The sequence below is a fragment of the Thalassophryne amazonica genome, chromosome 13, assembly GCF_902500255.1.
Source record: "Thalassophryne amazonica chromosome 13, fThaAma1.1, whole genome shotgun sequence".
Lineage (NCBI taxonomy): Eukaryota > Metazoa > Chordata > Actinopteri > Batrachoidiformes > Batrachoididae > Thalassophryne > Thalassophryne amazonica.
This window is the reverse complement of record NC_047115.1, coordinates 65,954,013-65,966,761: the sequence shown is the minus strand read 5'-3', so window position 1 is coordinate 65,966,761 and position 12,749 is coordinate 65,954,013.

The following is a 12,749-nucleotide window of genomic DNA, read 5'->3' as shown; positions in this document are numbered from 1 at the left end:
TGCTCGGGGCCAGACATCATCCAAACTGCCATTGATTTGTTTGTCCTTTGGCCCTTTTCCACGGATTGGGAAATGATTCATTCCTTTTAGTGTGTGTGTTTCTTCTTGGCATCATCAGTTTAATCCATACACTCCTCGTTTTCCATAAATAACAGAACAGAACTCATCTCGGAGCGGCTTGTAATGCTGTGTGCTTTTGTTCTCTGCAGGATGACAGGAGCGCTCGAGGTGCTTCGTGCATTTAGCCACAACGATATGTTTCCACGTCTGTGGAGCTGAGAATCTCGTTTGAATTTCTGAATCAACCCATCAGCTGTTGAATAAGAGTTTTAAATGTTTAAGTATAATCGCTCCACTCGCCTTTTATTTCATGCTCTTTTTCTCCATCTTTGCTCTGCAGCCGTGGGAAAAATTAATTTCCCTGACCTTTGCGTGGCCCTCGAACAGCATGGGGTCAAATTCCAACGTTCATTACGCTGCTGTTTTATTTCACTATAAAATACGTGCAACCAGATAACGAGCACTCGGGGACTCTAAGTGTACATTTGGTTTCATGATGCCGGGGAAAATCGAGAAGAAAATAATTAACGGAGAATAAACAGCCACCTGGTCAGATTCAGGGCTGAAACGGGAACTTAAGAAATGACTTGAGTGGTTTTCTTTCTAATGCGTGTGAGGGTGACTTGAGAGATGTAACATATGGAGCACATCTGATGATGGAGACTGTCTTTAAATGATGTCTTTTTCTGAATGCGCGCTTGCATGTAAATGCAGATACACACGTGACAATTTTGGAAAAGCTCATTATCTGCAGGCTTTTCAGGCTGTTTCATCAGCAGCATTTAAGTGTTTCTCTCGGTAATCTCTTTTTAATTTATAGTTAGCTGCCATAGCTCAACATCAGATGTGAAGTGCTTCCTTAATTTTTGTTCAGGGAGGGGGTGGAGCATGGAACACATTTTGGAGATGCTGTTTTGTACCATAATGCACACTAAGGCTACTGTGCCAGGTGTGTGCCGTGGATGCAAATACTATATAAGCAGGGTAATTGTATCATTTAGCAAATCCAGGCTGTGTGGGTTTACCTCCAAATAACCTAGTAGCAAGTATCAGGACTCAGAGCGTTTTTGGTCGGTGGGGACAGTCAGCAGTGTCAGTGTGTAGGCCTCGCAGATAAGGGAAGTCACATTTGGATGTGAGGTCAGTGCATGAATGATTTTTACATACAGTAAATATGCATATGGAATTCCTCCCTCAGAACCTGATGTTTGAAAAGAAAGAATGTGCTTATGCATATTTCAGAACAGGTGCACATGCAGTTGTCTAGTGAGATACAATAAAGTAGAGACCGAATCAAATATTTAACACAAATATTTATTTTAAATGTCACATTTAATTTTATTAAGGACGTCAATGTTTTGTTTGTTAAAATAGGCCACTATAAGTTAATATTGTATGTTGGTGTTCGAAGATTACTGAGTGAAAATAAAGAAATGCATACCCAAACAGCTGACGGGAATGAGATTTATACGTGTCTGCACTGATCACACAACACTGTAAATTTTCAAATGTGCTAAATTACATACGCGAACTTCACCCAGGAATTACTTTTAGCCTTAATGAATGAAGTTGCATGTTTAGACCTCACCTATATGTATGTTCAACACCCATTATCTAGCTATTATCTATCTATCTTCTATACAAATATTTTCATTCATTAAAGACTTTCAGTTCAGTTTTCATAGTTATTGCTATTATTCCCTGCCGACCAGAAGGGGCATATGGAAATGGACTCTGTCAGCACCGCTGTCTGTCTGTCCATGTCTCAAACACAGTTATTGCACCCGCAATGACTTTAACAGATTTGGTCAGATTGTCACCAAATTTGAACTGGACACTCCAAATCAGAGTATCTTGGACAAATTCAACTTTGTGCATGGTTAGGTTTCATTAAGATGTTCTTAAGGACCACCAGTGGTCGAAGTTCAGCTGTCAGGATCAAATGTTAGCATAGATGAGTGGTCAGGATCAAAGATCAGGACCAAGGATGAGTGGTCATGATCAGTCAGTCCCACCATTAGGATCAAAGCTGTTTAATGTCATCAAAACAGATAAAAATGTATTTATTAATTTATTATTATTATTATTAACTTTTTATATTTCATTGTTGAATATTGCTTCAGGTTTATGTATACTTTATTTTATCTATACTGTATTTAATGTAGACCCACCCTGCCCTACCTTTAATGAACCCACTGATCTCAACATCACAACATGCCACAGACTAATGGAACCACTTTATCTACACGAATACTGAAAACAATTCAAAACAAACTTTAAAAACTTTCTTTTGGTTGGTTTTATTTTTGCTAAGGGTCGCCACAGTGAATCTATATGTTGACTTGACACAAATTTTACACCAGATGGCCTTCCTGATATAACTCCACATGGAGAATTCTGAACAAACTATGACAAGAAAATAACTGAGACAATTCAAGAAGCATTTGAAACTTTATAATGCTGAAACATATGAAGATGTGTGAGTGAACGCTAGCGTAGTTGTAATGTCTAGTTAGTGAATTTGCTTGTTTTTAAAAATGCTGATGATATTTAATGATTACATTCAACATTTTGTATGATTTATATGTAATAATAATAGGATACATTTCATGTATATTCCTGTGAATTCCTAACAGAATGCACAACTCACATTTCCCTTAAAATGTATAGAAACACCTGTTTGTGTTCTGTTTCAGGTTAGCCTTAGTTTTGGGGATAGATGAACCATAATCCAAAAGAAAAATATGAGTTCCACTTTTTATTTTTACGTGGATAATCCACCATCTTAGTGTCGGTGACGTCATCACTGCCTTCTGGTAAACAGTACATAGGATATGTACAAAATAAACAAAAATGCGCATGAATATGTACAAATTTTGTGGAACATTTTTTACTTTCATTTCACTTTGCATTTTTCATGAGAATAGGCTGTTGTACTTCATGCCTCGTGGAAAATTGACTTTTGCAATAATGTCAGATGGTGTTTTCGCTATTCAAGTACAACTGAAGTCAGATAGTAAATATTGAATGAAAGCCTAGTGCTTCTGAAAGGCAATACTGACATTTGTTTAGCGTGGAACCATTAATTTCAGAAGCTGAGCTACAGGAGGGGACGTGACTTTTTTGAAATCTAAAATAAATACCACTTTTAATTTAAAAATAGGCACAAATCAGCAATACATTAAAAAGAGTCATGATTAAAATTTAACTAAACACCACAAAATTGTCATGAACTGTTCTAAACTATATTTTTCATCAACTAAAACTAAAAAACTAATGGCAGTAAAAAGACTAAAACAAGTCTAAAATAGACCAACAAAAATATTTTCGTCAGAAGACTAAAACTAAATTAAAAATGGGTGGCAAAAATGAGCACTTAATCAAAGCTCATCTCTCAGGATTAAAAAATAGTAATAAGGTTCAAAGCTTAGCATTTAAGATCAAAGTTCAACAGTCAAAATCAGGTAATCAGAAATCAGGATCAAAAATGTGGATGTAAGACCACAAGTCAGTAATCAGAAACAAAGATGAGTACGTGATCAAGGACACAAACATAATCAAATAAGTGTTCAGGATCCCATGACGTTCCAACAATGTGTCCATAGATGTACCTTTGTTCAGATCCAGATACAGTATTTATCCAGACCTGAGGTCTGAATTGTTACTCAGTCAATACCATGCATTCAATATCGTATTCAATTCAATCAATACCGTGTATTTTCAGGTAGGGAGTGTCCAAGAATTGGAAATTGGTTTGGGGCTTAATTAAAGTTAAAGGTTTACTGTGTGGCCTTGGCAGAAGTGCCCTTCAAGTTTTATTCTGTACTACGAGTAGGCAGTCCATACCATCCCAACTTTTTCTGATTTGGGTGTAGGGTTAGGGTTAGGTCCAAAAAAATACAGTGGTATGTAAAAGTTTGGGCACCCCTGATGATTTTCATGATTTTCCTTTATAAATCATTGGTTGTTTGGATCAGCAATTTCAGTTAATTATATCATATAGCAGACAAACACAGTGATATTTGAGAAGTGAAATGAAGTTTATAGGATTTACAGAAAGTGTGCAAAAATTCTTTAAACAAAATTAGGCAGGTGCATAAATTTGGGCACCCCAACTGAAAAAAATACATCAATATTTAATAGATCCTCCTTTTGCAGAAATAACACTCCCCTGTTCCCTTTCTCTTATCGTGCCCCTGTTCTGTGGAATGATCTCCCCACGTCAATAAAACAGTCAGATTCTGTGGAGACTTTCAAGTCCAGACTTAAGACACACTTATTTTTCCTTTCGTATGGCTAACACACTGGCATGGTATGTTCCTATGCTTTTTACTCTTTTAATTCATTTTATTAGGAAACGGAGCAGGCCGTGGCCTCAACTTTATCTAAATTCTGGGTCTTTTAGTGAAGCTTAGGGCTAGTGGCCGGTGATCACCTTAGTATTTCTTCTGTTTGTCTTGTTACTTAATGCTGTCAAATTACACTGTATTTGTTGTCTTTCTGATGCTTGATTCTGCTTTTTTCTTTTCTCTGTGTTTGAGGTGCGGCTCCATCCAGAGATGGTGTGGTATCTGTTCCAGAAACCCTCCTGTGTACTGGCAACATTTCCTGTATGTTTGTTTTGTGAATTGTTTTGTAATTTTGTTTCTTCCTCAGAGGGAGTTTTTCCTTACCACTGTTGCTCTGGGGATTGGTAAGGTTCGACCTTACTTGTGTGACGTGCCTTGAGGCAACCTTCTTGTGATGTAGGGCTATATAAATGAAAATAGACTGAAATTGAAATAACAGCCTCTAAATGCTTAGAGTCTGGATTCTGGTTGAAGGTGTTTTCGACCATTCTTCTTAACAAAACATCTCAGGTTTGTTGGTTTCTGAGCATGGACAGGCCGGTTAAAATCACACCACAGATTTTCAATAATATTCACGTCTGGAGACTGGAGCTGGCCATTCCAGAATGATATACTTGTTCCTCTGCATGAATGCCTTAGTAGATTTTGACCAGTGTTTAGATCCAGCTCCAACACAACTTCAACTTTGTCACTGATTCATGAACATTGTTCTCAAGAATCTGCTGATATTGACTGGAATCCATGTGACCCTCAACTTTAACAAGATTCCCAGTACCTGCACTGGCCACACAGCCACACAGCATGATGGAACCACCTCCAAATTTTACTGTAGTTTACTGTTGTTTCCACAGCACCTTATTCCAAAATGAAGCTGGCTTGTCCAAATGTGTTTTGGCATACCTCAAGCAACTCTGTTTGTGGCATGTAAGCAGAAAAGGCTTCCTCTGCATTACAGCATCATACAGCATCTCCTTGTGCTGTATAGTTGTACAATGCACAGAGACACTATTTGCAGCAAGATCATGTTGTAGGTCTTTGGAGCAGGTCTGTGGGTTGACTATGACTGTTCTCGCCATCCTTCACTTCAGCTTATTTGAGATTTTTCCTGGCCTGCCACTTCGGGCTTTAACTAGTACTGTGCCTGTGATCTTCCATTTCCTCACTATGTTCCTCACAGTGGAAACTGACAGCTGAAATCTGAAAAAAAAAAATCATGTCAGAAATGAGTCCAGCTTTTGTTCTTTCTTCCTGCTAACAACCTCCAGGCAGTACAGTGGATTGGTTTTGTGTGTGTGTGAGTGCGCATGCATGTGCGTGCACAAGCATGCGTGCATACTTGTGCGCGCGTGCACGAGCATGTGTGCGCATGCACAAGTATGCGCACACATGCGCATGCACAAGGATGTGCGCATATGTGCATGCGTGATCACATGTGCACGCGTGCACAAGGATGTGAATGCTTGCGTGTGCGCGTGCACGTGCGAGTGCAATGGTACCAAATGTATGGAAATAAATTTGCACTCTAAATGGAACCAAGCTGCACTCTGAATGCAATGCAACACAAATGGGATGAATGAATCCATGTCACGTGACATACAAAGCACCAATCAAATGACAATAATCCACTCAGCCATTATATAAAAAAATTGCTGCTGCAGCCCTTTCTTTTTAATACTGATGGAACAGTTCAGATAGATAGATAGATAAGCAAATAATCTAGGCCTGGGCATTGCTTCATATGGACATACGTTACATTTATGACAAGTATTGCCTTATGTGATCACTCATTGATTCATTCATTTTCTATACCTGCTTACTCCAATTGAGGGTCACAATGGGGGGGGGGGGGGGGGGTTTGCTGGAGCCTATCCCAGCAGTTGTAGGGTGAGAGGCAGGGTACACCCTGGACATTGCAGAGTCACATATCAACAGAAAAACACTTTCACACTCACTGAAGGTGGGAGGAAGCTGTAGCACCTGGAAGGAACCCACGGGAACACACACAGGAAGGACAAAGTAGGAAGCGATCCCATGACCTTCTTGCTATAGCAGTTTCTTGCCAGTGGCAGCGCCAAAGGGGGGCTTAAGCCCCCTCAATAATGAGCCAAGCCCCCCTCAGCCCCCCCCCCCCCCCCCCAATAATTCTGTCAATAATGTGAATAGCGACTGACATATTTGTGGATCTCAACTGCAGTTTTGCGCTGAGAATGTCTCAATAGTGGGTAACTGAGCAAAGCGATGAATGTGTGTGTTCGGTGATCCACCAGTGCTGAATCACCCTTCACAAACAGAATTTTCAGTTTTGCAAATAAACATTTATTTGTGAAAACCCACACACAAGTTACAAATCAGAAATTTGTGTTTGTGGATCACAAAGCACGTGTACAAATCAAAGGATATTTGTAAATCACCCTCTGTGCATTTGTATCTGCATATTGTATCTAGATACTGATTTGTAGCGATTAATCACCACATCCCTAGTGTCCAGGTCTCACAAACACACAGTAACACAGGAAGCTTTAGGAGCCTAAAGACGTAGACCATCATTTTCTTTCAAAGGTATCAGTGAAACAGCTAAATATCTCGGTCCAGCAATCTCATGTCTTCAAAAGCTCTTCCCAGGTGCTTTTCAGTTTCAAAGGCAGAGGACCCGGAGACATGACTGTCACTGACAAGATAAGTGAATGCCTCAACAAGTTTGACACTTTAACCAGGATTGATATTGACAGACCTCATGTGAAGACGCTAGGCGTGTAAAACTTCACTAACTTCACTATACTATTACCATTTACCACACAACAATTCTTCATGCACCATATCCTCACTTTTCTATTTAATCTTTTTTTCTGACATTGTTTTCAGAGTCTGTGCACACCTGTGACTCATTTGTGGAAACAAATTTTAAAGACAGTCTGAAATTGTTTTTCCTTTGGCAAAAAATAGCCCCCCTCAAAAAAAGTCTTGCAAAGATTAAGGAAATATAAACACAACAAAACATAGTGGACTTGATGCTGAAGGAGCAGTCATTTGAAAAGTGGAGAAACCTTTGCAAATTATATGTGCTCTCTCTTTCTTCAGCTTTATCAATACTCCAACAACAGTATTGAAGACCAAAATGGGGAACATTTGTGCTGCCTTTAGCTCCAGCAACCGCAGGGAGATCATCTTCATTATGCAAAGAGAACCAAAGCAAAGGCACAACCTCACACATCTGGCATGTGTGTCAGGCTAGAAGTGCAAGTCTGTGAGAGATGTGTCTGGTTGATTTTTATTTTCACCTCATTATGTCTTGATGCAGTGCAATGCATCTGAAGCCGGCCATGCAACACAATCAGTGCAATGCAGGAATGTACGAGGTCTGTTAGAAAAGTATTGGACCTTTTTATTTTTTGCAAAAACCTGATGGATTTGAACCACGTGTGCTTGCATGAGCCAACCTTGAACCTTCGTGCGCATGCGTGAACTTTTTCACGCCTGTCGATTGTGTCATTTTCTGGTAAGTAGCCTTTGTGTGGGACGTGTGTTGTGCGCTCGGCGGATTTTCATTTCAAGGAAAAAGACGGAACGACTGGAGCAGCGCCACATCAAATTTTGCAAGAAACTGGGCGACAGCCAGGTGGAAACCATTCGGATGATTCAGACGGCTTTTGGTGACGATGCTTTTGGCATCACACAGATTAAGGAGCGGTACAACCGGTTTAAAGACATCTGCACAATGGTGGAGAGCGAGCCACGCTCCGGTCAGCCATCAACATGCTGAAATGACCAGATCATTTCCAAAGTGAATGATGTGGTGATGCGGGACCGTCGTGTGACTGTCCAAGAAATTGTGGAAGAGGTGGACATCAGCACTTTTTCGGTACATTCCACTGTGACAGAAGATTTGGCCATGAAAAGATTGGTGGTGAAATTCATGCTGCTGCTGACGGCGGCGCAAAAGCGCCTCCATGTTGGAAGTCTCACAGGACATGCTGTGACATGCCCACCTCTTCGAAAAATTTCTTGGATAGTCACACGACTGAAAAGTCACTGAAAGCCATCTGAATCATCCGAATGGTTTCCACCTGGCTGTTGCCCAGTTTCTGGCAAAAATTGATGTGGCACTGCTCCAGTCGTTCCGTCTTTTTCCTTGAAATGAAAATCCACCGAGCACACAGCACACGTCCCACACAAAGGCTGCTTACCAGAAAATTATGCAATTGACAGGCGTGAAAAAGTTCACGCATGCGCACGAAGGTTCAAGGTTTGCTTATGCAAGCACATGTGATTCAAATCCATCAAGTTTTTGCAAAAAAATAAAAAGGTCCGATACTTTTCTAATAGATCTCGTATTTCAGAAGAAACAGAGCCTACATGTGCACCTCTATCCACGCAGGGAAGCACGAGCAGGACATATGCACTGTGCACAGTGCTGCACAGGTTCTCCCATCTGTGGCTGATGCAGAGCTCTACTGTGAGATAGAAGTTAAAAAAAAAACATTCTGTCATGCACAAAATATGGTTATTTCTGATATTTGATTGCCATATTTTCTGGATTATAAGTTGCACCAGAGTTATTCATTGCTTCTGTACAAAATTGCATCACGGGAGGCCTATTTAAGTTTCATTGGTCTATATGTATGTATGTATTTACTATATATGAAGCATAAAGAACTCTGCTTCTTGTCACTACTGAACAGATGAAAACATCTTGAAGAAGCTGTCCATGTACATTTAACCATACTAAATGGAAATAAACTTTTAAAAATGACTGTACATTTTTAAAACATTATAGTTAGCCTTACCTTAGCCTAGCAGCCATCCTTCTTGTCCTTGTACAGGTAACACCAGACTGTCTTTGATCATCCTGGAGCTGATCAATGGGTGAGCCTTTGTCATTCTGGTTATTCTTCTATCCATTTTGATGGTTGTTTTCCATTTTCTTCCACATGTCTCCGTTTTTTTTTTGTCGATTTTAAAGCATTGGAGATCATTGTAGATGAACAGCCTATAATTTTTTGCACCTGCGTGTAAGTTTTCCCCTCTCCAATCAACTTTTTAATCAAACTACGCTGTTCTTCTGAACAATGTCTTGAACGTCCCATTTTCCTCAGGCTTTCAAAGAGAAAAGCATGTTCAACAGGTGCTGGCTTCATCCTTAAATAGGGGACACCTGATTCACACCTGTTTGTTCCACAAAATTGACAAACTCACTGACTGAATGCCACACTACTATTATTGTGAACACCCCCTTTTCTACTTTTTTTTACTAATAGCCCAATTTTATAGCCTTAAGAGTGTGCATATCATGAATGCTTGGTCTTGTTGGATTTGTGAGAATCGACTGAATCTACTGGTACCTTGTTTCCCATGTAACAATAAGAAATATACTCAAAACCTGGATTAGTTTTTTAGTCACATAGCACTACTACTGTATTATTCTGAACACTACTGTAAGTTGTTTTGAAATATAATTCGCAGAATCAGCCAAAGAAGTAAAAAAAAGAGTAGTTTGTAGACCAGAAATTATGGTAATTCGTACACACACAATAAACACCTGTGCAGTGCCAAATATCAAGTATGCACAGAAAATTCAGACAGAATGGAATGTATTTACTCTTTTTTGTGCTTTCATGGTGAGTGGGTCAACATGTTTGTTTATTTTGGCTACTCTGGTTTTGATCGGGTGGAAATGGGCCCATACATACACACGCGTGTCTGTGCACCCCTGTGTATGTGTCTTTCTGCTTGTAATAACATCTATGTAAAGTCATGTAATGTGCAGTATGATTTACTGCAGGAAATATGGCCACAGTGCAGAAATTTTGAACATGGCGCTTTGGTCTCATCACACCAAGATGCACATTTGTAATGCAGCTGCTCCAAATTGCCTCGCAAAGACCTTGCAATAGGACTTGTGTTTCTGTACAACTGTGGCAAAGTGCACATTTGTACTGCATCATTGTATAGTAAGTGGCCAGTTTTAGAACAGGGAAATTGATATTCCTTGCTATGCTGGCTTGCTGTGCAGTGCTCCTGTAAATCCAAGCATTGAGGAGAAATCTTGGGTGCTGTAGTTTTTGTTTAGCTGTGGATGTGGCAATGTTATTTGCATGTGCCCACAGATGCACATAAATTGAGATCTGTAAAATGAAACTGTAAAAAAAAATATGTATGCATGTTTTGGGTTTTGTATGTATACAGATTTTTAGAGCATGCAAACCTTGATGGATCTGTTCCCTGCTCTGGAGGCATTGGTTAACCTCAGCGGCAAGACGCAATGGAGAAGAAGAAAAAATTGGTTACGTGAATACTAATCAAAACTGAGTTGCTGTTTCCACCCATTAGTAGAGGGTACTTACTCTTTACTGATGCTGCATTTTTAAATAGCATTAGTTACTTCATCTTTGTTGCTTCAGTAATCATTGATTTCTCAATCATTTGGGAATTTTAACTAGGGATGCACGATCCACAATTTTCACTTCCGATCTGATCCCGATACCTGAATTGGATATCTGCCAATACCGATACTTTTCCGATCTGATACCAGAGCTCTGTTTGCTTTAATATTATTATTATCATTATTGCTGATTTTATATGAGGATTTTCTTAAAAAGGAGACCTGAAAGTTCTGCTACAATTTGCCAGAAGGTGCATCTAAGATGAAAGCCTAGATTTGATGTCTTGGTGAAAGAATTAAGTACTTTTATTTTTATAGACTTAAAGAGAAAAGACATCTCTCTCTCTCTGTCTGTCTGTCTCCCCATCTCAATTTTCAATTTCAGTGGAGCTTTATTGACAAGGGAGACATATGTTTACATTGTCAAAGCAAGTGTTACAGAGTAAAAATTAAAAATTAAGTCATCTGTCTCTCTCTGTCTGTCTCTCTCCCTCTCTCTCTGTCTGTCTCTCTCTCACTGCCGGTCTCTCCCTCTGTCTGTCTGTCTTTCTCCCTCTCTCTCCCTCTCTGTCTCTCGCTTGCTCTCTCTCTTTCTTGCTCACTTTCTCTCTCCCTCTGTCTCTCTCTTTTTTCTCTCTCGCTGTTTTGTGCAAACTTTGAACTTTTTGGAAACATGAAGCCTTTCAACTGTAAAATAAATGTATCATCATCGACGCAGGATTTTAATGAGACTTTTTCCCTTTCAGTGGACAGAATCTCTGTTTGGCTTCTCCTAATCAGCTACAAGCTGAGCTGGCATTTGACAGCCTCGCAACAGTGATGCAGCTAACTTTTTAGCACACATTTTCAGCAACAATTCAGTTAATTTTTCAGAAAATCCGTGCTCAATGAACAGACAATTGGAACCCGAGACCCGGGCAGAAATTTGTCGCTATCTGCAGCTAGAACACTGTGGAAGAGACCTCTCTCATACAGCCTGGCTCCAGAAAACCTCCCCTTCCCCTCCTCCCACTCAGCAGCAAACACGCAGAGCAAGCAACAGCAGTTGAGAGGATTGACAGTGGCTCTTCTCTGGTATCGGAAAATGTTGCGGGTTGGATTGGTATTTTCCAATACGTGAATTACGTCAGTATCGGAAGCCAATCCTGATACTGGATCAGATCAGCTGTAACCTTAATTTTAACAGTAAAGGTAAAACAAGGGCTGGTGATTTAACCAACCTTTAGGCCATGGGCCATCATGGTCCTGTGTCCACCACCCCACCCCTTCCTCCACAACCCTATGAATATGGTATCATTAAGGTGCGTTTACACATAACCAAGACGCGTTACGAATGTCATTTTTCTGTCATTTGTGACACATTCCTGACATTCTTAATCTGACAACGCATCTGAATAGGTTTCTTAATAGTGCGTGTTGGTGCATGATATTCTTGATATTCGTGGAGCATGTTTTTGCCTGTCAAAAAATCTTCCACAAATGTCACACACCACCCTCATTTCGTCTCACGTCGTGGAGGTCGCAACTGAGCGTATTGATCCGTCTTGATGAGTATTGATCTTTAATAGAACGTGACAACGTTCGTAGTGGTTCCTGTGATGGTTCCTGTGATGGTTCTTGGAGCCCAAACTGTCACGCGTTATTACGAAGTGACACGGTAACTGTCAAGTTTTGACACGACTTGTAACGCGGCGTCACATTTCACTGCGCGCCACAACGAATCAGTTTTCTGTCACGTGCGCACAATTAAACTCGGCTAAGTGTCATTCCGCAGTTCCTGCTGAAGCTCCTCAGGACACTCCTGCAGGTGTTCCACCTGCTGTTGTAACCAATGAGCGGGAGGACAAGTCTGAACCAGAGGAGCGAGAGGAGAATCACGTGCAGCCAGACATCTCTGCACCTCCTCCAGTCCTTGGAGGAAGAAGCGTGCGCACAAGTAAACCCTGCTGCATCGCATTCAG